The sequence below is a fragment of the Lichenostomus cassidix genome, chromosome 2, assembly GCF_008360975.1.
Source record: "Lichenostomus cassidix isolate B80296 chromosome 2, HeHo_3.0, whole genome shotgun sequence".
In the NCBI taxonomy this organism is placed as follows: domain Eukaryota; kingdom Metazoa; phylum Chordata; class Aves; order Passeriformes; family Meliphagidae; genus Lichenostomus; species Lichenostomus cassidix.
Window position 1 is genome coordinate 25,600,563 of NC_139482.1, and position 23,199 is coordinate 25,623,761.

The following is a 23,199-nucleotide window of genomic DNA, read 5'->3' on the forward strand; positions in this document are numbered from 1 at the left end:
ACAAGTCTGCTCAGAACACACAGCACTGAAAAAACCATTCCCATACAGAACCAGCTGGGACCACAAGTCCTGCCAAAAGCTTGAAAATCCCTAACAGGTTTTTTTGAGGAGACACTAAGAAGCCTCAGCATCACTTTCCACAAACCATCTTGCTTGCAGGCTGATGCCAGAGAAGACAGGCACAGCCTGCATGCTGAAATACATTGAAAATGTTTCTAGACTGAGCCTGCCTTCAAGAGCAATTCAGCCAGTGCTCTGCCACAGATAACCAGAAATGCTGAAACCAAGATAGTTCTGCAAGCAGCCAACTGTGGCAGAGTTTCTCTGGGTTGTAGACTATTTACCCACAAATTATTTCCACAGGAAGCCAAAACAGCTGGAATGCACACAGAACTTCATGTTATTTCTGCCATACTCATTGTCCTACTGAGAAAATATTATTAGCTATGATGCTGGAATGAAACTTGATGAAGGACACTCATCATTAGCAAGTGGCATTTCTATTACTATGGAAAATCCTCTGATTCTCTGTATTCTCCACGACCACTTGAATACAACATGTACATTTTTCTGTGGAAATAGGAAAATGCTTTCATTGTGTTTTCCGTGATTTGAACTACGGTATATCCTAGGCTTACCCTCCAGCTCATGCTCTGTGCAACACTTGTACAAGCTTGCTTCTGTTTTTCAGCTTTATTATATTTTGTTGCAGCATAAGTTGTAAGGTTTTCCAAGAGCTGAAATGAACAATCTCTAGATTCTATTTGTATAAGAAAAAGATGGTAGGAGTGCCTTCTCTCCAACATTAATAATAAACAGGTCTGTATATCAATGTCACTCAGATTACTTCTCTTTTTCAGTGAGCATAAAAACAAGAAGTGTCACATGGCATGGTAAAGTTCAGAACTTAATACTCTCCTAGGTTATGAGGAAATAAATTTAAAAACCAAACCAATAAACAAAAACTTTACCCCTAATTCATGTATCTCTTCTTGTCTGAGCATTGGTTATATGGCTCTTACTGTGCTTGTAGCTCAGACAACAGACCACATAGAAAAAAATCAGGATGCAACCAGAGACATCAAACAGGAATGTTTTCAGTTCTGAAGACTGCATATAAAACAAACTGTTAATCTAATCACAGCTTCTCAGACCAAAGAGATGAGCTGAAATCCTTGCAAAAATGTTATAAACGTTGATGTACAGAGCAAATCTAATATCCAAATATGACCTAGCAGTTATGTAGGAAGGCAGTAGATTGAACAACACATTTGTTTGAGATACATCCAGAAACAATGAAAGGGAACTGAACAAGTGGCATAGCAGAATTCAGCAACCCTTATGTGAAGGCAGTATGTTCATCAAAACAGACACAGAAGTGTCTGCACTTTTCACTGGCAGCACTGTCCTCTTAGTCTACTGTTCTTTCAAAGCAGGTAATATGTTCTGTGGCTCCTCAAATCCCAACAGACTCTCCACACTCTAAAACTCTTGCAACTTATAACTTCAAATATGGCAGAATCATGCATTGCAGTTGACTTACTTATGCCAACAGTTTAGATAAAATGAATAATCTTCCAAGAAACTTTTAATACAGTAATAGTACAGTGATACTAAGTAACAAAAAAAAAGAAAAGGAATTCTATATATAAAAGTTAAGTGATAGTTTCATTTATGTAAAGTACTTTGAAGGGAAGAAAATGTCCTTAGGTAAGGGAATCAATTCCATCTGTGCCTCCAACAGCTCTTGGCTGACAACCTATCTCCTCCACTCTGCTCCCTGGAAGCTGTGATCAAACTGAACCAAGTAAATGGGTCTGCAAAACAAAAAGCAGTCACACTGCATGATGAAGACTAGACAGGGTACAGTTTTATCTTCTCTGGTGTGCCTACAAACACACAGACTAGGAGCCCCAAATGGCGCGTGACTTTGCCTTTCCCAAGCGAAAGACAATATAACAGTGTGCAGATCCGAATTACCTATCTTGTCAATGCAGAAAAAGAGTGAAAGCTGAGGTCTGGGTCTTTCAGCATCAAGATTATACACAGACTTAAAAGTATTCCTACTCTTAACTACAAGAATAGCTACAACTGTAATTCAGCTGAAAAGAATCTAGAGTTCAAGCTATATCTATGACAAAAGACAAGATTTAATTTTTCCTCTAAAGCTCTTAACTTGCAACATTGATGCTCTAATCCTGCAGAATCATCCATGCTTAGCTTTAAATCCAGGAGTCTACTCACTGATGCATTTGTTTATTAATTCAAAAAGTTTCCAAATTGGTCTGTAAGTGCTGCATTAGCAGTTCTTTGCATCCATTACAACTTTTTTGCCTAATCCTTTGTCTCAGACTGATCCACAGCTTTGCTACTTATCCTGGGAAGTGTCTATCTTGGAGATTACCCACAAGTTCTCAGGAGAAGAAATATGAGATTGCAGTATCAACGGAATTACTCTTTCAATCTATTTCAGGAGCTGACACCTAGAAAAAAATTTCATACATTCTTAAAAGAAGCATTCTTAAAAGATGCCTTAAAATGACATCTGTTATACAGCGAAGGCTCCAGCTATATTCATATACCTGGGAGGTGCTAAGAGGAGAAAAAACTGTCCTGTTTGACTGCAATTATCTAACTGTAGTGCCTAAATTACCATACAAGCCCCTCAAGACTAAGTCCCTGTACAGACAGTGAATATAACCTCCAAAGAGCAACACTGAGCACCTCAACCAGAGTCTCACCACTGTGCTCTGTGTGCATAGAAATTATGCTTTTCACACAAAGCACCTAAACTACATAGCTAAATCGTGTTGTGAGAGCACTGCTCTATTCCACTTCTCTTAGAACCAGGATTTCATGGTGGTCTGCTGAATTACTAGGAAAAAAAAAGAAGAGCCAGCAGCATACTAACACTGTGCTTGGGACATGCCCACATCCACTCCCCTGGAACTATTTTCTCTTTCAGTGCAAACACTTTGGGAACTAACATTTCTATACACAATTTTTGCCATTTCCTTCTCCTCTAGCAAGGCCTGTGAGACATCCCAGCAAACTATTTATTTACTCCATTCCATTTATTTATTCCATTCCATTCCATTCCATTCCATTTATTTACTCCATTCCATTCAATTTATTCATTTTCTTGATCCTTCAAAGAAATAAAAAAAAAACCCCTAACAATTAGCCTACTCTACCCACCCCCCAGGCCCCCAAATTTGATGTGCAGAAAAATCTGAAGCATGTAACCAAAACAACAGAAGTATCAGAGAAACTGGAGTCTGTTCTCCAAGGAGGTAGTTTGACCCAATACAACATTCCCTTCTTTTTCAAGCTAGTAAACTGTGTGGAGAACAAATCACAGTAAGACCAGCAGGTATCTTAACTGACTAAGACTGTGATTAGAGACTTGCACCATGAGAAACCATGTACAAGGTATGAATAAATCTGTTTGTCTTGGGTCTTCTTTCTGTCGTTTTGTAGCACTGCCTAGGCACCTGTCTGCAAACAGCACATCCAACCAAACGAGTAGCAGTGCTACTGACACCTGTCTTTCACTCTATTTTATACTGATTCTATTTAATACTCTGTGTAGGGTATATATGGGTCACAGCTATTGCAGAGAGTACTGTCAGGAGCTACTTTCTTCCAAAACACAATTGTCATACTTCTAACTTCATAATACACAATTAATGTAGGAAATTGTTCTACTTAATTTCCTGGTGTAGTCTAAAAAAAGGATGCTATCCGGAGCCATGTTTCTTATGCTGTGATTTAGTCTTTATTTTTATATTTCCAACTCTGATATATACAAGTTAATAGAAGTGGCAGAATGTTGTGGTTTGACCCTGCAGACAAACTGCAAATTTACACTTTGAGAGTTTACTGCTCACTTATACCAAGAACTAAAGAGTGTCAATCCATCTGAACCACTCTGGTTTTCAGTACCTGAGTGGTTACAGGTAAGTTTTAGCCAACATGAAAAAGCAGAAATTTGGCACTAGGTCACCACGTTTTTTAAAACCTGGTTTTGCTCCTACAAAGTGCAAGGACCAATTCAACAGCTAGCATTCCTGTCTAAAAAAAATTTAAAATTGTGTCTATTTGGTACTATATATCTGTATATCATATTATTGGTATTTGGTATTTGGTACTATATATCTATATATCATATTATTCCAAAAATGATCAAGTCAAACTCATAGGCATGAGTGATCTTCTTTCTAGACCATAAAATGCATTGAAATGTTACTTGGAGCTGGGCTGGGCATTTTTTTCGGTTGTTTTTTAAATAGTTGAATGAAAAACTCCTGAACCCAGTGGATTATCTCAAAAACACTGATAAGAATGGCACATGAAGTCACGACACAGTACATGTAGTCTCAGAACAAAGTATTTCAAATAAATCCTGGTAGACTCACAGCTGCAAGATTGATGAGCAAACAATAGCACCTTCTGGGTAAGCTCATTTGCACACAGAACTTTATCATTTGCACAGAGATATTTAACCACACAAAAAATAATTTTAAATTCCTTTTTCAGATTGTACTGATTTTTCATCTTCTTACTGTGAAATAATGTAGGGACAGTACACAGTATCAGTTTGCCCTCAGGTAACATCTTTCACTTCACTAGTAAAGTATTCCACTTATATTTGTGGAGAACAGTGAGACAACCAGGTAAGCACAGGAAGTACTACATGCATTTTATGGAAGAATAATGTGTATGTAAGTCATTAAGTGGCAGGTGTAAGGTCACTGAAAATGAGCAAAACTGGGGATGTGTGCTATTCAGTATTTAATCTTTTTCTAAATGCAGACTTGCTTTGTTCAAAATGACTATCAAATTGTTTTGTAATACACATTTGTTCTCTTAGTTTAAGCAGCAGTATTTGTAAACTTAATAGTTGAATATTATTAAAGAAAATGCCATATGGAACATGTATTGTCATAGATGATAAGAGAAAAGATTGGTTTTCTGACACACTCTACCTGTAATCAGTCTTGAGTCTTAACATTGGGAAACTTCTCTTTGTAGAAACTATGGGAAAAGCAGTGGATGAACAAAAAAAAAAAATCATGAAACTCTTTTTGCATGTATAGTATATTACACACAAATATGTAAGGTTTTAGAACTTTGAACTAATGGCTGTCTTATTTAGATACCCTATTTTCTCGCACAGTCAACTCTCTCACGTTTCCGCCTCCCTCCTGCCTTTTCATCCATTCAGAAGCCAGGAAGCAATGCCATTTAGACCCAAGGGGAAACAATGCTGGGGGAGGGAACAGAGAAAATAATTTTCTCCATATTCCCTTGGAGATTATTTCACATCTGTGGATAAGAGATTCGATTAACAAAACAGCCTTAGCATGCACAGCAACAACAATAGAGGGTGATCTCCTTTCACCGCCCTTTGAGTAAACACCATCAGTACAGGCTGTATATTCTCAACAGACGCATAGTCCACTCAACTTTTACATTACTGCTCTCAGATCCTGGCACACCAGCTGACTGTTCCTAGAGCAATGGTGATCTCTATGAACCCACTTGCAAGATGAACCCAAGCACTGTTTCAGTGACTTGGTACAGACAGTTCTCAAGGTTGACGTAAGCAATTGTATAACCGGTCAAAATGCCCCTCAGTTTGCCATGGCTAACAATAGCCACAGGAAAAACTACCGTGAGACTATTACTACTAGCAACACTTAAAAGGTCAAATATTTCTACTGTTCTTGACTGCTTGGTTCTTTCTCCAACAAACTTCACTCTCTGGGTTCTTGTATTTTTAATGCTTCTGCATCACGTGGCATAATTTTGTCTCTAGAGTAATTTTATGGTTGAGAAGCAGCAAAACATCCTGAAGAATCAACTACAGAGCAATACTCTTGAAGGAGATTTTGAAAAAGAAGTATTAAAAAGTCTTTGAAAGTATTTTTTGTCTTCCAGTTTAGATGAGATATTAGCACATTTTTTCCGCCAACTTGTACCAAGAGCTTTCAACACTAGTTGAAGACTGAAAAGAGCTGTTATTCATTTTTTCAAGAAAAGGTTACATGGGAAATCATCAGAACAATTTAACAATCGTGTAAAGTATGGATAACAGAGAAGAATTGGCAGGATGGTTGCACTTGAAACTCTACTAAGGGGGGGAAAAACCTCCTAACCCTGTAGTAGGGTTCAACAGGAAATTTATTTTGCACTATGTGATCCCCTTCACTCCCCAATAATATAAATGTGTGAATGAAAAATGTTAAAGAAACCTTCCCCTTCCATAAAGTCATAACTGGTTTTCTTGAATCTGCAAATCTTCAGTAATACTTATATTTGAATCTCAACTCCAACAAACACAATAGAAGAAAGCACCATAATCTAAAAAGCACTTAATTTTTTTCTCAACTGAAAAGAAAGCAAATTCAAATGGCCAGCATCTAAACTCTTGACTAAAGTGCTGAAAACCTCCTGGAAACAACGACATTTCACCCATTAAGTTCTGACAGTAAAGAAACTTTAGAAAATCATTTGGACTGAGGTTCGGCAGCATTTAACTGTCACATCATCTTCCAGTAGAGTTTGTCATGTGCAAAACGTGACTGGTTATACCAGTTATGGCAGTTCACTGCTCAAAAGATCTCTGTGGCTTGACACTAAATTCCTCCTTCAGTGGTATTAACATTAATCTTAAACCATTACATTGCTCAGTTTAAACCAACAGGCTGTTCAAACAGCAGTTAAAAAAATTGCTAGAGTGTAAATGAGGTATTGCTGGACTTCATGCTAAGTACCAGTAAGAACTGCAAATCCTAGATCTGTGCCAGACAGATAGCACTGTCGAGGGGTTCTTCCACTCCCTCTTTCAGAACCCTGGATAGACGATGTGGGAAAAGAGTGGATTATCAGAAAATTCAGATAAAAGGCCATAATCAAACTTTGGCCTGTACTGCAGATGCCAAACCCAGCCCCCCATTTTCTCTGTCCAACACTTTGGAAAAGTGATCAAGCACAGTTTTGTCCTTACAAAAGTTTTGCTAGAGCAAAACACAAGAACAGTTTATTTCCAAGAAGTCTACTCTGAAACAAGAGTCACAGCTGCTGAGACGCAAAGTAAATAAAATCTATTCAGAAACTATAAGAAAGAGAATAATACAATTAAACATGGGGAGAACCAAAGCAAACAAACAGGGGCTTCATAGAAATAAAAGGTCCTCTTGGTTTAAAGGCTTGTAGACAGGGGGAAAATACTACGACCAACCAAAAGAAGAACAACTCCAATGCCAAGCTTCCCAATACTACCACAAAGTACGTTGGGGGTAGGGGGTTGAAGGCTGTAACCCTGAGATTACTAGATTGTTTCACATTTACACCTTTGAACTAAGGCAAGTCTGAATTACTGCTTTAAGAGGGGTCATACAGACAGATCCTTGAGGCTATCAGCTTTACGCAAAACAGTGTGGAACAGGAGACTTATTTACATACGGCACTGAACATGTACATAATGATACCGACAAATAAAAAAGCACGGTGCCCTTCACCCCTTTCTGCTACTAAAAATTGACGCGATGTTTCAAGTACTATCCGATTTTCCTTTTTCCTCTAAAGGACTAGAGCAGCTTTCAAGGGTCCAGGTGGATCGATGTAAAATAAATGTGATTAGCAAGATGAACCTTTCGGAAATTATAAACTTTAAATCGAAAGCGTAGGGCTCTTGAATTGCCATGTCACCTGCCGTGGCTCGAGATCTGACATTACCTGCCCAGAGGATGCCCTGCCGCTCCTCTGCACCCCGACCGGCCCCAGGAGGGCTCGGAGCGCAGCCGGGCAACCTGCGCCTCAGCTCGGCAGCCAAGCCGGAAACCGCCGAGGAGAACCGGCCGTTTCCCTCCCCGCTTCCAGCGGGCACACAGCCAGGGAGGATGTACGGGAGGCACAAACGGATAAATGCAATAATCATGGCGAGACAACCGCACGGCGGGAGGGGGAACGCGAGGCAAAAGGAGGGACAGATGCCATCTTGTGCCTCGGCAATTTCGCCCTGAGCAGGTCCGGCCGTGGCTACGGCGCTGACGGGCACCAGCTCCGCAGGCCCGGCGGCCGCGCCGCCTCCCTCGCCCCGAGCGCGCTGCCCGCGGGGGAGGCGGCGCCCACCCGGGGCTGCCCGGCACCGGCAGCACCGGCTGTCCCCGCCCGGCCCGGCACGGAGACCGGCGAGTCCCCCCTTCCCGCACTCACCTTGCGGAGGGGAAGGGAGGGCAGGGCCGAGCCGCAGGCGCCGCCGCCCCTCCAGGTGTTCCAGCGCCGCCAGCGTCAGCGCGGCGAGCGGAGCCGCCTGTGCCGGCCGGGAGCCCCCGCAGCGGGGCGGAGCCGCCGCCCGGCCCGGCCCAGCCCGGCCCCCCAGCCGGCAGGGCGCGGCCGGCAGGTCCGTGGGGCTCCGGCCAGCTCCTGCCGGGCCTCGGTGACGGCTAGGGCGGGTTTCCTCCTGCTTTCCCGGCAGCGCTGTGAGGGAAGCGGGAGAGTCAGCCGGGTTGGGGCCCTTCTGGGGCTCTGACGAGCGCCTCGATCAAAGCCCCAGCTCCGTGCCTCTGCCCCAGCGTGCTGGGGGACCATAGGTGTCCCGTGAGGAGCAGCAGGGAAATACTAGAATGTTTTGGCTGTCATAAATAGTTGTCATCGGGGTAGTGGAAACTTGGAGTAAAAGGCCCTTTACCGTAGCATGCAGGTGGTAGTGTCAGGGAGGGTCAGGAGAGCCTTGGGTTTGAGCTCATCTCGGAATTGGGTCATTGGAGTTTTATGGGAGCTTTTTGGGTAAAGGAGGTGGATTTGAAGCAGATTTCAGAGCTTGAAATGAGGAAGTCACAGGAGGCATTTGAAAATGAAGTAAAAGGAGAAATGGGGAGCAGCAAGATAGGGTGAAAAATGATCCCACTGAAATGGGGCAGTGTTAACTTACCGGGGTGGCGTGTGAGGAGAGCAGAGGTGTAAGCACAGCGCAGGGCATGAAAGCAGGAATGGAGATGAGATTGGGTTGATAGGGCCCCAGAAAAGGGCTGAGGAAGAGTGGACAGGAGGAAGCTGTGGAAAATGAAGAGAGAAGAAGAGGGGGTAATGAGGCATCGTTTAATGAACCTTACAGAGGTCCCAAGCGCTCATGTCAGTATCTCTGTGTTTCTCTGAGGCAGAGCTGAGCTACTTCACTGGAAGTCACCTATCTAAGAGTAAAAATGCAAGATGTTTGCAGCAACAGGGACAGTGCTGTGAGACAGTGGCTCTGAAAAAGACTTGGGGTCCCTATGGGTAGATAGCTAGGCATGCACCGCCTGAGCTCTGAAGAAGTCAACAGGGAGAATTTATTTAACAGCTGTATAACCTGAGGAATTTCAGCTATGACTCGGTAGATTGTTTACTTTCCCTTTGTGGCATTGGTGTGACCACTAACAACAGGTCATACCCAAGCATGGTATATACAACACAGACAATATGTTGACAAACTAGAATGAGTTTATGGCAAGAAATACAGGATTGTTTCCCAGAACTGCAGAAATCCTAAGAAGATAGCTTTTGTGTTAAAGTGGAGTAACAGTGAGAAAATAATTTCATGGGAGACAAATCTCTTAATGGGGTCCTCAGTCTTGCAGAAAAAGGTATAACACAGCTTGGAATACAGGAAACCTGGAGTGAAATATTTACCTTTGGATGTTATACTGTAAACACCCTCAAGCTGTGTTGGTATTCTAGAGCTCTCTTTAGAGCAAATATAAAAAGGTGCATTTTAGGGTGTGGTTATCTGATTTATTTTAGTTTCCAGTGAGATTAATCATTCCCTGGACTTGGGTTTCTGTGACTGAAAGAGTGACAGGCTGAAGTGTAAATAGTTGTATTAGACATATTGCCCCATTATCAAATAAATTCCAGGTATTACTGGTTTTTAGAGAAAAAATATTCATGCAGTTCTTACCTTGCCAAAGGGAAGTGGTGCTAATAAGTGACAAAAGGTTTCTCTGCAGTGAATGAGGATTTCTTCAGCCAAGTCAGCCATTGTATTCTGGTAGCTTTTAGTTTCTGAGTGAACATGAAGAATTGGTTGTGTGTTTTAATGGTATTTATATGTGCAAATCTCCTAGAGGTAGGTGTAAAACAAAAAAATCTCACAGGATGTAAGGAAGTACTTTTGCCATTGCAGGAGAAGAACCAAGACAAAAAGGAAGATTTTTTTTGTAAATTTGCAAGTATTATTTCTCTTAGTTGCTCCACGGTAAGGTAGGAGGGGAAATAGTCCTGAACAATCCTTGATTCTGCAAAACATTACTTTTGTCATCATGGAACTACTGTTCTGCCAATATTTTTGTATGTGTGTGAATATACCTAAAAATCAGCACTTAGGCTAGCTCATTTTGCATTTACTTTACCGCTACATCCTGCAAATTACACACAACTTTTTGCATTGTCCATCTTAATGTCTCAAACCATTAGCTGCGATTACTATATAACCTCAAAAAAAAAAAAAAGTTTTAAATCTTTATTCCTCAGTGAAATGCAGGCATTTCTTAATCTTTTATCATGTTTCATGTAGTTTATCACCAGACGTAAACGTTATAAATATAAGCAAGTGCCATCTGGTTGTTCTAGCACCTCTCTTATCTCCCATGGAGATATTTTTAGGGCGGCAGAAATACAGAAATGTAACTAAAGCAGTTATTGCAAGGGATATTTGAAATAAGGTATACTTATTACTTTTCACAAGCTTAGTTCTTTGATAAAGCTGACTGGATGCATGAAACACCTTGAAGTGTGGTGCTACATCCATTTTGCTACTAACAATTTTTCCCCACTTAGACTATCAAGGTACTGTAGTTACTAAAACTAACTAAGCAGTTGGTTCACCGACCTTAAAAAAGTTCATTTCTGCTATTCCATAGAACACCACATCCTCTTGCAAACTGAGATTGTTTGGATGACATCATTAAAATTTCCATACGATTCAAGTGAAGTACAGCTCTCTGAGGTGGAACTACTGACCATGTCTCAGCTGAAAACGTGGCTTTTTATGATAGAGAAATTACTTTCCAAGCCCTCAATCAGACAAACCTAGTGTTTTTGAGAGACTGAGCTAGTGATTAGTCTTAGCCCTTATCTTGTAAGCTCTTTTCTGCATCTGAGCTTTGTGTTGCACTTTGGTCCAGCTGCATTTAATTTTTAAAAAGACAATTAAAGATTGAAATCCTATGTTGACACAGTGAGACTCACCATCCAGTTGTGTTTCCTGTATCACATTGCTACTATAGCATACTGTGGGATATTCTCCCCTTGTTACTTAAATTGATACATTATCCTGTGTTCTGTGCTATTTATACAAAATACTTCTGAAAAAAAGTGTGATTTTTTTTAGGTTATTATATTTCTTGAAGTAATAAGATAGAAGTTCAAATAAGAAAATGGAAACCATCAGGGGCAAGAGAGAATAAACTAGAAATTCAAGTATTTTGGAAGCCCAGTAGTAGTGCCCTGTTTTTCAGTGGAAGCAATAGGAATTATATTTTTCTCATTTGTATTTGTTATTTTCTTAAGGTTTCTTAGTGTGCTCTTATTCTATCCCCCGTTTATATGTATCTGTTAATTAGTATCTTTACAAATTTGCATAGCATTAGATATCCTAGAAACAACATTGAAGGCTTCTCATTTTCCCTGGGCAGTAAAAATTGTTAATATTCCTATTATGATTAGTAGAATTAGTAGTAGTATTAAAACTTTCACACATTAAGATGTTTTTTAATCCTCCCATAACATGTCACTTGTCCTCTGTTTCTTATCTACGTAAGGAAGTACAAACATTCCATGTTTTGTTTTATGTACACAGTCACTGCCTGCTTTAGTTTCTGCTCAAAATTTAGAAATCAGGGTGAGGGAACTGATGCTTCCTTTAAACTTCCTCAAGTCCCTCATATGAGTATTTTCAGCCTTTTTTATCCTCACTGATCTAACTGCTGTTCTTTTAGTTTTCCTACCACACTGCTATTTGTTTTCAAATTTCTTGGCAAAATTAGCTGTCTAGTTTAAAGGTGTTTGTGTTCTGCTGCTTTGTATTTATTTTTATAGTTTCTATAATTTAGCTCTATAAAAGCCTTCTGTTTGTATTGTGTGACTATTCCAGCTTAGTGATCTGCTGAAAACCTTTAGCCTATTGGCAGCTTCAGGGATTTACTTAATTAGTTATTTATTTCTTCTTTCATAAGCTGGAAAATACAGAATCATGGGATGATTTGGGTTTGGATTGGAAGGGTTCTCTGAGATCATTTAGTCCAATCCCCCCTGCTAAAGCAGACTCACCCAGGGCATGTTGCACAGGATTGTGTCCAGGTGGATTTTGAGTATCTCCAGAGATGGAGACTCCAGAACCTCTCCATGCAGCCTATTCCAGTGCTTGGTCACCCTCAAAGCGAAGTTCGTCCTCATATTCAGATGGAACTTCCTGTGTTTCATGTTGTGCCCATTGCCCCGATATCTTCTAGGGTAGTGGAGCCCCTGAAATGACAGCCAAGTGCAGAATTTGAGGGCTCCAGGTTGAAGGGGTGCCAGCATCTCTGACCATCAAGGTAGGACCAAAACTGCCAAATAGGATTCAGCCTGTAATGGTGGCTTTCATGGTGTTCAGTTACCATTACTTTCCTATGGTTCTTAAGACTTGAAATGAAACAGTTGTGAGCACAAGGGCTTGCCTGGATTTTTCTTCATGCAGGTTTGTGTTCACTTTTAGATACTGTCTGAAGTCCAGACTTTTAATATTGCTGTCCACTTGCAGGTTAATATACTCTTCCTGGCAGTTCACAATCAGTGAGCTTTGCAATACTCTTCTCTTGTCTGGTTTGCACTGAACATTGTTGTATATTCTTCCACTATCTTCCACTCTTTGTCTCCCTTATTGTCATTAACCAGCTCCCTGGATGCTCTTGCAAACAGCACACAGGGTAATCTTTTCTGTCAAATACTTTTCATTTAAATGACAGGGATGGAGCATGTAGAGTGACATTTTTCATTGACATTTTGAATCAAAAGAGTTGTGTTAGTTAATCTGTTGTTTAGATGGAGCTGGTATTTGTGGAATTCACCAGAGAATTAGCAAGGCGTTCAAGAACCAGGTTTGGCCTTAATAAAGACAACTAAACAGTAGGGGCAGGAGGATGGGCATGGTGGCAGTTTGCATTGATTTTCATCTGAGAGCAACAATATTTTTTAAAAAAGCTTCTTTTTAAGTATTTACTTGAAAATATTAATGCGAACACACAATCTGCAGACATTGGTTGTATTCTGAAATGCATACATACTTGAACTGTGGTTATCTCCATCTGCTGTGGACTTGGGTGAACAATCTGATCCCTGCAGTAAGCTATGAATTTGTTTTATTGTAGTCTGCAACCGTATTATTGAATAATCCCAGCACAACCCCAAACTTCTTTCCCAAATAGGCTTACAGTCTGAAAGAAAATGCAAAATGGGAGAGACACGGCAAGAATCGTTGTTTTCTATTTTTAAAAGAGAAATTGAGATGCAAACAGATAAAATGATTTGTCAAGAAAAGCCTACGAGAGAACTGGCCAAGAGTTCTTACATTGCTTTACCACTGCCTTTAGCCATCCTATCTTCCAGTGTTTTCAAAAGCTAGAGATTCATAAGATGGGCTTGCTTTTTCTACAAGTTTGGGAATGAGAAGGGAACAGGGTACTGACAGAAACTGAAAATACAACTTCTTTGAGGGATGGTATATCAATAAAACAGCTCTTTGTTGAATAGATTTTCATGGTGGCAATATGAACACATTTTCTATTAAGTTCATTTCTTTAGAAGACAGTAATATAGTAAATACAGACTGAGGCTCCCAGATGTTACCATGTTCTCTTTGATGTGTTCATGACAGTTGTTCCACATAAAAACAAACATTTTGAAACAGTTATTAAAATATTCTGGCCCATTAAGAATATGAGTCACCAAATTTTTAAAGCTCTCCTGGAGATATTTCATATGTTAGGAGTGTAAAAGTCTACTAAAAAAGAATCTGACAGCTGTTGTGCTATGTACTATAGATACTGCTAATTCTCAAATGCGTGAGAGTAATTCTACTACATCAGAAAATAAATTTACAGCACGATAACTATTGCAAGTAAAGGTAGAGTTTGATTTACTTTCAACTCCTCATGTATCATATAAACACTTCTATGATAAAATGTATACTTACTGAATTTTCTGAAGGCATGACTTTTAATATTTAGAAAGCAATACTATGGTTTGGTATCTCAGGTTCCTATTGACCATTCTGAGCAATCCATCTGCAGATAATTTAAAATATTTGATTTTTTTTCAAAACATTAACATTTGGGTTTGTAAAATTTTTTAACATTTGCTTGAAAAGAAACTATAATGAAGCCATTGTGCTCAATAAACCTTTGTAACATGTGCCTCAGAGTTCTTATTGATAAAATAGACCTAAAATTTGGCATCATGATTTTAATAATCTCTGACATTTCACAGCTTGAATCAGATCCTCCAGTGCTGTATAATATCTTTGCACTTCAAGGCAGTATGAACTGGCTGTCCCAAGATAACTGTTTTGAGATAGAAGACACTTTTCAGTTCCTTATGACACAGACACTTAATATTACTTTTGCAGTTCAATAGAAAAAAGTGTGGCATTGCTTGAGAAACAGAACATTGGTGAAGTTTCATCTTCTAATAGCCAGAGATCGCTTATCCGATGAAAACACCTTTACCAATCTCTTTTTTTTCTTTTTTTTTCAGTTGTGCCAACAGCAATCATGCTATTCTGAAAATACAGCTTAGTCAGTACTTCTTTGCATTTGAAAAAACAAGCCACTTAATTTTCTAAAGTGCACTTTTTTAAAGTGATGGAAAATATCAATTGTTACTGAAAATTTGAGTTTCCAACACTTTTCATACTATGCTTTTGAAAAAGCATTTCACCTCACCATAAATTAAATTATTGAGCTGATGAGAGAAAAAAAAAATAGAAGTATTGTTTTAAACAGAGAAAATATTCATCAAAATACTTTCATGGCTGCATCTCTCATTCAGCAATGACTTTTTTCCTTCCTCTTTTGTGAAGAGCATGGATCATTTGTCCCAGGAGACAAGCTATACTCTCACAGACAGTCAATGTTTTCTGTTTCTGCTGGGTTTTTTCCCCCATCCAATGCATGTATATTCCACAGAACTAAAAAGATGCATGTATCCCCTGCGTGTTGCTACAAGATTGTTTTCAGTCTGGTTCTACGAGGAGTGTTCTGATATCTATAGAACATTTAACAAAGGTGAAACTACTGTGGGCAATTAAACCAGTTTGCTCACTAGGTTGATGTGCTCAGCTCATTCCTGCTGAAGAGTGATAAAAATTGACTTGGAATATATATTAAAATTAAAGTCTTGTGGTTCAGCTTCTCTCTACAGCAGGATTTGAAAAAGACTCTCAAACTCCACAGATACTATTAGTATGAAAACTTAAAATATTCCGTAATTCTTGAGAAATCATGTTTTGTTTCTTGTGAAAGCACAGTAGATTGATTATTTGTCATTCTGAGTTATTGACAATACAGATAATCTTAATACTTTTAGAGAAAAAGCCTGCTAAAATTTGCCATTTTCTCATAATCAGCTCAGTGATGTGTACCACAGTAGATTTCTGTCCTGAGCTGCTTTGGTGAAAGATCTATGAGCTTTTTCATTATCACATCCTTTTTTTGGAGAGGATCCTAATTCATTCATTTCAATTCTCACCAGGATAAAATTTGGCTTATAATACATATTATTGGTAGTTTTTGATATGTTAGCATTTGGAAATGCAAAATATGTTGTTTTCTCACAGCTCTGTTTCTAATCTGTTGTCTCTACAGCCAAAGAATTCATTAGACTGAATTCCGGAAAATAAAATATTCAGAGCTAGACTGTTCTGTTCACTACAGCCTTGGTCAATGAATGATGTGCAATCTGTGCAGCTTGAAGACATTGTGCCTTTGAGATGATCTCCTCTGGTATAGCATGGTCTTGCTTCCCTCTGGTCCACACCACCTCATTTTAACTTCCTTTATAAGACGTGGTTCCTGTGCAGTGTAAAGAAGAGAAAACTCAATCTATTCCCCTTCCCAATGAACCTGAGCAGTGAGAAGTATGGTGTTTGCTACTTATGCGTATTAAAATGCAAGATTTAAGTAACTTGTTGATTAGTAAATGTTTAGGCAAATGTTAGGCAAACCTTTTACATGCCTAGCTGCTCTAATAGAGGTGCACAAAGTTGTCTTTCCTTTTTGAAAATGCCATTAAAAAGTTTTTGGCTAGCTATATATCTTCTTGTGTTTGATGATATGTGTTATAGGGATGAACTAGTAAGAACAGTGCAAAATTTCACTGAATGTATTTATTGTGGCTAAGAAAAGAATTAGCATTTGAGTCCCTTAAATGACAAGTTCAGTCTGAAGTCTCAGTGTTTTCAATAACTGCTGGTTCAAGCTCCTGTGCTCCTTGTTTGTGTAGTTTTAGAATTTCAGGTCTAGTGAGCTCAGTTCTGTTCTTGAGCTATATTTTTTTCACAAGCTCCTTAGAACTGAAATAAACGCAATATAAACAGTCTAAAACAAAGAGTAATGTTCTAACTTTGACCAAATCAAGATGCATTTATGATGTCCCTAGCATCATCTGCCAGGTTTATATGTCTTTTTTGAGCCAGGAAAAACAATGTGTAACCAGATATTTAATTTGAGTAAAGCTGAAGACATTGAGCTATTCAGCCATAGCAAACACCCTACAAAATATGGCCAGTTGAAAAAAAAACCCCAAAAAAACCAAAAACCAAAAAAACCCAAAGAAGCAATTAAAAATCTTCTTTCCTATTGGTTTTATATCTACCTTTATAAAGCTTTTTTTGTGAGCTACAGAAGAATGTGTTTAATTCTAGGTATCTTTGTTGGTATTTGTTGGCAAATCTGTTTGCAGGCCTCCCAGGTACCTACTTGTTCTTTGTGGTGGAATCACAGGGAAGGAAGTGCAACCCATGCTAGAGAAAAGCTGGGTTAAGGACCATTTAGGCATGCTGAACATACAGCAATTCATGGGACAGGTTGGGATGCTGGCTGGTGTCATAGAGGAGGTGCCATCTGTTGTCCCTGGAGAGTCTGTGATGACTAGGGGATATTTCTGATGGCTGGAAAAAGCCAAACATTATGCCTGGGTTTAAGAAGGGCCATAGAGGTGACCAGGGAGGTGCAGCCTGCTCTGCCTGGCCTCAGTCTCTAGGGTGATTGTGGAGCAAATCCTTCTGGAGGTTATTTCCATGCTCTTAAAGGCAAATAATGTAATTAGAAACAACCAGTATGGATTTGCCAGGGATAAGTCATCCCTGAGCAATTTGGTAGTTCTCTGTGATGAAATAGCTGGCTCTGTTAGTCACTGAAATAGAACAATAGATGTTGTATGCTTTTACTTTAATAAGCTTATGTTAAAGCCTGCCATAGCATCCTTATAAGCCAAATTAGGTATGGATGGATTACAAGGTGTCTGGAAAACTGCCTTAGTCACTAGGCTCAAAGTTTGAAGTTTAGGTAGCCACTTGTGCAGCTCTTCTGTGATTGATCCTGGGCTAGCTTGATTAATGTCTTTATTAATAATCTGGATGATGGGATGAAACACCCTCAGCAAGTTCATGGCTGCCACCAAAGTGGAGAAAACAGCTGATACATTTGAGGGCAAAGCTGCTGCATAGGGGTATCTTGAAAAACTGGAGAGAGGGGTTGATGTGCAGCTTGATATGTGTGTCTTAACTAGTAGATGCATATACCTAGACTTACCTCAGGACGGATATTGTACAGGAACAGTCTATTATCTCTTCTGCAGTATGACTTAATTATGATGAAGTGCTTTAAATATAGGAACATTATTCCTGTTTAATAGAACTATTAATCAGTGACATGGTTCAAATCTCTGAGCAACAGTATGCCCTGTCTGGCACTCAAGATAGGAAGCAGAACTACTACATAATGCATCCAAAAATGAAAAAGCACAGAACAAGCTTTAGCATATAATTACATATATTTCAGTGTTGCACAAGTGTGTAAACACTGCTACTTGCTCCCTCTTTCATCACATCAATTCTTCTATTACATTACAAATTCTTCTACTACATTACTATACATATGAAATGAATGGACTTAATTGTTTCAGGTGTATGTTTCTAACTGAAGTCAGAATTTGACCCATGAAGCTAGAATAATCAAACACCAAAATAATGAAAAAAACATTAATTGATCTTTAATCTATCAAGCAAGTGTGACTTTTGTGGAGAATCACAATAAGAGCAGTAGGTCTTTCTGTTGTTGAGTTTGTACTCAAGTTCAGTAGAAATTGATTGAAAGAAGTCCTGATATTTGGTGTGTATGGGAGGCAAGATTAGGTGCTTTGTTGTGGCAGTACAACCAGCATATCCTTGTAAGATGAATTTTAGTTTTTTTAAAATTAGCTTCTATGAGTGAGGAAGGCCCTTGTTGCCAAGAAGAAATAGTATTGTTTTGTGGTGAGGAAATAATTTTGTATGTCTACTTTTCTCCACCTCTTCTGAAGAAAAGAAATGGCGTATTTAATTGCAACATATAAAACTGCTCTTTTCTATTTCAGTAGAGAAATATGAGGTTACTATTATAATAATTTTAAACTTCTTATCTTGTATACTGTTCCAGAAGGATACCATTATCTAGCCCTATCCCTCGAAAGCAGTAATATATCAGTGTGAAAGAATTACTAAATTTTCTGCATATTGTCTCTCTGAACAAAACCAGGCTTTGAGTATTTTGCATGAACACAGACTTACATTGTAGTAAACCTTTATCTATAATAACAAACATCTCGTCTTAGGTGTTTTCAACTAAGATTTAATCAATTAGAGCCATTTTTCCCCTGGGGTTGGTATTCATTAGTGGAACTCATAATTTCTAAACTCCAGTCTGCTGAAAATAATGAAATTAGATCAATAGAATTGTGTTTAATGGTTTCTGTTATACAGTTCATCTGCAAGGGCTCAAAACATACGTTTTCATAAGGTCTGCATTACTCAACTCATTGACCAGAGTGTGATGATGAGCTAATGTTGTTATTTTTAGTTCCTGCAGGTTTTATCCAAGGCATTTTGGAGATAAAGAGCTGAAAGGAATGACTGCACTGAACAGGGAAGCAGGATGCATTATGAATGATTTTTAAATTCTAGTTTTCAGGAACAAAAGTTAGTCAGACTTGAGTAGTGTTGCAACTGCAATTTTCCTATTTTAATAACTCCAGTTTATAGCCTTGGGAATATGCCCAGTTTCATGTTTTCATGGACTGTGTCCACTGGCTAAAGGAGGAAAAAAAATTGCACTACTGTATGAGACCTGTGTGCTGTCCTGTGTCTCACCACAGCCAGCACTGGGGGAGATGCAAAAAGCTGTACAGGAGCTACTTGCAGGTCCCATATAGATCTCAGCCTAATCCCTAATCCCTGAATTGAAGAACATACCTATGAAGTTATTTTCCTTCTGCCTGTTTATTACTCATATTGTCCATTACAACCCTGATATCACTAGTATATAGACATAGTAAGGATTACTAAGATATAGGATTGAAGTGCCTTTGCTATATCTCGTTTATTTTCTAAGAAAAGAAGTATCCTTTGCAAAACTCCTTCTCCCTTTTTCTTTCATTCTTCTCTGAATCTCCTGTAATTCTGCAGCAGGGTCCTTGAGAGAGAGGCTATGTGTAAGCAGATGCACACCCAATGCAGAGAGAAGGCTATTTCTGTGGCTTGTATAACAGCCTCCTGATGTTTGGTGATTTTTCCTAACATGTTCCTCTCGCCACCTGCCAATTTGTCTGGTTTTGGGAGAAGAGGTGCACATTAAGGTTATAAAATTAATTATCTTTGTTCCATTTCTGGTTGGATTTTTTTAATCCAGAGGAGTTTGTGACTGATCCAAAGGAAAAGTGGTTTCTTAACAGTGTCTGTGTCTTTCTGGCCACATGTTTATAAAGATGTTAGAAATTTGCATGAAGAACCTGGCTGAGTGCCTCTTAATGGACCTTATTGGCTCAGGTCCAAACTGTTTTAAATAATTAGAAAAGTAAATATGGGGCCCCACAGGATATTTTCAAAGGCACAAAGGACAGTTAGGTAACCAGTTTGTAGGACAGATCTAAGGCTTTCTCCAAGCCACTTAAAAAAGCCCTATACCTATGTAACTTTACACTAGCTGAAAAGCATGGTCCAAAAATACTGGCATATTTCTGCAAACTAAATCTCAAAAAAAAATCTAATTAAAAAGAAAAAAAAAGGAATGATAAAAGATCTGGAACAGTAGATTGTGTTGAGATATATGATTCATAATTACAGTCAGGAAATGGCAGCAGATTATAAAAGATCTTTGGCCTGAAATGATGTAGCAGAAATCTGTGAGGACCTGCTCAAAGAAGCCTATCAGCAAGAGCTTGAATTTTGACAAACCTTCTATGTTCAATTATGTTGAACATTTTCAGCTGATAAGAAGCAACAAATACGAGATGGCAACTTTGATTTTGATTTTGATAAACAGTACGAAGTGCTAGTAATTGTCAATTTTTATTGATTAAGCTGATACTCCATACCATCAACTCAGCAAAACTAGTTTCTTTGAATATGTCTGGAAAACAGAATGGAGGTTACTAGAAGTTCCCAGTTTTGTGCTGGCCTGTGCTTCTGTGCAGTGTTTGTATAATGCACCACGCTGAGAGATGTTTGGTGATGTCTGACTGTGCTGTGATGCTGTAGGCATGGCCTTGCTTCCAAGCTAATAAAAAGACGAAACAGAGGCAGCCTCTTGATACTCTTCTGATTCCCACAAACTTAGCTATGCTGCTGCCTTTGTGTTCACAATCTTCAGACTGCACAGTGTAAATATGCCCAGAGAGAGCAATTAGAATTTGTACATTTGTCCTCTAATTCATTAGTATGGATGCCAACATGACAGAAAAATACTTTATCTTCACCAAAATTGCTGATTTGATTTGATTCAACTTTCTTTGATTCTGATCTTTTGTACAAATCCAAATCAAGTTACATGTGTTTGTAATAACCCACATAATAAGAAATGCACATACATTTTATTGTCAATGAATTCAATATCTTTCACTTCTAGTGTCCATAAATTTAGACGTATTGAAGCTGCATTGATGTTAAAATATGACAATTAATTAACCCCTTTATTCCATTGTGGTGTACAAATAGCAATTACCTGCATGAAGTCCCATTATGATTAGATCTTGAAATTATTTCTTTACAAATGAAATACATTTTATACCAGATTCTTTCAGTACACAAAAGGAACTGGAAAGGAAACTTGGACAAAGTTTGATTTCAGGAAATGTTAATTGTAAGTTTCTAAAAAACAAACAAACAAACCATAGTAAAGCATGTGATAGATGGCCTTGGTTATGTGACCAGAATTTTAAAGGAATTGACATTTTCCAAGGTATCTATGATTTATTAATAATGTTGTTTAATGCAGGATAACTGCATTCCTTGAGCACTGAGACATCCTGACAATATATGGTCTCTGCTATGTAAGCACAGTATAAAATGGAAAGCAGTCTTTGTCTCTGAATAATTGTAACAGGGAATACAGAAATAGGATAGCAGAAAATAAAAAGTATAGTGAGAGGAAGTGGCTTCTTTGTGGTCCTATCATACGTAAGTGAAAAGGCTGAAAACAGAAGGGAAATCTTCTGAACCTCAGACAGCTGAGTCTCCATCCAGTGGCTTGCTTGTTAGTCTAATCTGTCTCTCACATGCCTTTTGATCCCACCTAACTGCAATAGCTACAGATTAAAATTTCACAGCTCAGTTTTAAAGGCTATTTTTAATACTTGTGGTTGTACAGAAAGCCTTCCAAATTCACAAAACTGCAGTAATGAGGCACTGATACAAAACCTCAAAAAACCCCACACTTTTCAGAGCTCATATTCTGACACTGATATACTCATGAGAGTATAAAACTTCATGTTGAGTATATGCTTACTGTGAACTTCCACTTTGACCATATCCTGTGTGACACAGGGTTTTGCTTTGCTTCATGGTGGTGCTGGTTGTCTGATCTCAGAAGTATTGTTTGCTATGTATTACTACATAATCTCTGCTTTATTCTAAATGAGGAAGCCATGGAATTTCCCTCATTCTAATAATAAACACAGCAGTAGAAGCTGGTTGGACAAAGCCCAAGTAGATTTTTATCTGGGCAGCCAAAAGGACTTGCCTTGAAATTGGCCACAAATTCGGGGACTGATGTATCAGTTTGGTGCAGTTGTTTGCCCAAAGATAAATAGGAATTGGAAAGTAAAGCTAACTGGGGAACAAGGGGAACTGTGTAGTCCTGGGCGGAAGTCCTATGAGAGAGAGGGAAGCTTCTTTTAAGCATTTCATCAGGTAGAAATCCAGACTTGAAATTTGTGAGTGGGAAAAGCTTCATGTCAGCTTCTGAGAAATTTGTGCATGTTCTTTGTATGAGTTTGTTATAAAAAAGTACGAGACTTTGGAAATAATCAAAGTAATGTGTTACTTTTCATTTTCAAATGGAAACAAGATGGCTTGGGTATCGACTAACATTTGACAGTCTTTGTGGTTGAAGCAGATTAAATTGTTTTAAAATATGAGACCCAAAGGGCACTTTCACATGAGTATACACCAAAGAAATGATTTTGAGATCTCAGAAGGAATTACTACAAGTCCCTACATCAAATTATGGCATAACTTAAAGCAGATAGGAAAATGAAGAGTCAGAAGTGTTCCACAGATGCATTTTTCCACTGTTCCTTTATTAGAGGTGCTTTCTGCAGGTTACACTGTACTGGGATGAGGGGAGTGGGTTTAAAAGATCATCAGAAATAAAGAGTGTTGGGTGCTGCACCCATCAGAGTGACTGACAGCATCCCTGGGAATGCAGAGTGCTATGGAAATTGCAGTGTAGCAGGAGATAAGGAGCCTCTCAAAATCTGAATTGCAGAAGAACTGGGCTTTTTTCTTGCCTTTAGCCTACACAGTGTGTTACGCCACTTTGTCTTTATAAAATTTTAGGTTAAAAGTGATATTATATGCATTTTTAATAAAGGAAACACTATTTTGTTTGCAGGTTGTTACACAGCAGAGTGTAACACTGGCAT

At 38.8% G+C, this 23,199-nt stretch overlaps 1 protein-coding gene and 1 long non-coding RNA gene across 5 annotated transcripts in view; one reads left to right on the plus strand and one right to left on the minus strand.

Annotated features, from left to right (window-relative positions):
• Positions 1-8,382, minus strand: part of ICA1 (islet cell autoantigen 1) — a 69,260-nt gene extending 60,878 nt beyond the window's left edge. For 2 of the 4 annotated variants that reach the window (XM_085050805.1, XM_085050804.1), the window contains exon 1: positions 8,224-8,381. The gene's annotated coding sequence lies outside the window, so the exon portion shown is untranslated. Of the gene's footprint in view, positions 1-7,743; positions 8,089-8,223 lie in introns of those variants that run through there. The other 2 variants (XM_085050801.1, XM_085050800.1) reach the window with 2 other exon arrangements.
• Positions 8,383-8,494: 112 nt separating this feature from the next.
• LOC146441012 (uncharacterized) overlaps positions 8,495-23,199 on the plus strand; it is a 29,793-nt gene continuing 15,088 nt past the window's right edge. Inside the window, exon 1 of the long non-coding RNA XR_014849754.1 lies at positions 8,495-9,382. This is a non-coding gene — a long non-coding RNA (uncharacterized LOC146441012). The remainder of the gene's footprint in view (positions 9,383-23,199) is intronic.